Raw genomic sequence first — 1674 nt, forward strand, 5'->3', positions numbered from 1 at the left:
TTTTTTTTGTGTATAGACGCTAGATGCCACCTTTCTCCACCCACAGCAGCCATTGGAAGGGTTAATTGTAGTTCTTTAAAGGGAGGTCACTCCCATGAGGAACCCTTTTCCAGGACAACTTAGGGACTTAGGATTTAAATAGAGTCTCTGGAAGTCTTCAATACAGTTAAGTATTCCTTCGTGTAAAAGAACCAACTTCCTTTTTTGCAGGATTTCCCAAAGATGACAGAACAAAGCACTGCTCAGCCTAAGTTTTTAGGTTTCATTTATTTGGGTGGAAGTTATTTCTTTTGCATTCGAATTAATACATTTTTCACCTCTGGGATTTCACAGAAAATTTACAAAAGACCCTGGCTTCACAGTCAATCACTGATAGGTAGTATGAATGATACCAGCTGCCTGTGTACAATAATGAAGCAAACTTCCTGCATATTGCTATTGCAAACTTTTTGCATTTTGATACTGCCTTAACAGGTCTTTAGTGGGTGGATTTTTCAATGCTTACTGAGCTGACATGAGTGCCTAAACTTTTCCCCACATTCTTGACATTCAAATGGTCTCTCTCCTGTGTGAATTCTACTATGCGAAATAAGTTTACATGATCGAGAAAACGTTTTCCTGCATTCCTTACATTCAGAAGGTTTCTCTCCTGTGTGAATTCTTCTATGTCGAATGAGGTTATTTGAGCAGGAAAATGTTTTCCCGCATTCCTTACATTCAGGTTTCTCTCCTGTATGAATTCTTCTATGTTGAATCAGGCTACTTGAGCAGGAAAATCTTTTCCCACATTCCTTACATGCATAAGGTCTCTCTCCTCTGTGAATTCTAATATGTTTAGTGGGGTTACCTGAGAATGAAAATACTTTTCCACATTCCTTACATTCATAAGGTTTCTGTCCTGCATGAATTCTAATATGATGAGTTTACTTGATCAAGGAAATCTTTGCCCACATACCTTACATTTATAAGCTTTCTCTCCTGTATGAATTCTTCTATGTGTAATGAGGCTATTTGAGTGGGAAAATGTTTTCCCACATTCCTTAAATTCATAAGGTTTCTCTCCTGTATGAATTCTTCTATGAGAAATGAGTTTACTTGATCAAGAAAATGTTTCCCCACATTCCTTACACTGAAAAGGTTTCTTTCCTGTATGAATTCTAATATGTTGAGTGAGGTAACCTGAGAGTGAAAATCTTTTCCCACATTCCTTAAATTCGTAAGGTTTCTCTCCTGTATGAATTCTTCTATGCAGTGAGGTTCCTTGATCCAAAAAATGCTTTCCCGCACTCCTGGCATTCATAAAGGCTCTCTCCCGTGTGAATTCTAGTATGTTGCCTAAAGGAACGTGAATAGGAAAAGGTTTTCCCACATTCCTTACATTCAAAAAGTCTCTCTCCTGTGTGAATTCGCGTATGTTCAGTGAGGGAAGTGGGTCGTGAAAAAGATTTCCCACATTCCTTACATTCATGAGGTCTCTTTCCTGGGTGAATTCTCAGATGTGGAGTGAAGTCAGGTGATGTGGCACAAGTTTTTCCATATTCCTTACATATGGAAGGTGCCTCTCCTCCATGAAGTTTTCTATGAGAAGTCTGGTGACTTGATTTGGAAACTGGTTTCTCACATTCCTTACACCGAGTGGGTTTCTCTCTTGTATAAGTTTTCCTACGTTCACAG

General features: G+C 38.7%; 1 pseudogene; it reads right to left on the reverse strand.

The window, feature by feature from the left end:
* Positions 1-494: 494 nt before the first annotated feature.
* Positions 495-1674, reverse strand: part of LOC102844350 — a 15090-nt pseudogene continuing 13910 nt past the window's right edge.

The sequence above is a fragment of the Elephantulus edwardii genome, unplaced genomic scaffold (genome assembly GCF_000299155.1).
Source record: "Elephantulus edwardii isolate Elephantulus edwardi_28Jun2011 unplaced genomic scaffold, EleEdw1.0 scaffold00573, whole genome shotgun sequence".
In the NCBI taxonomy this organism is placed as follows: domain Eukaryota; kingdom Metazoa; phylum Chordata; class Mammalia; order Macroscelidea; family Macroscelididae; genus Elephantulus; species Elephantulus edwardii.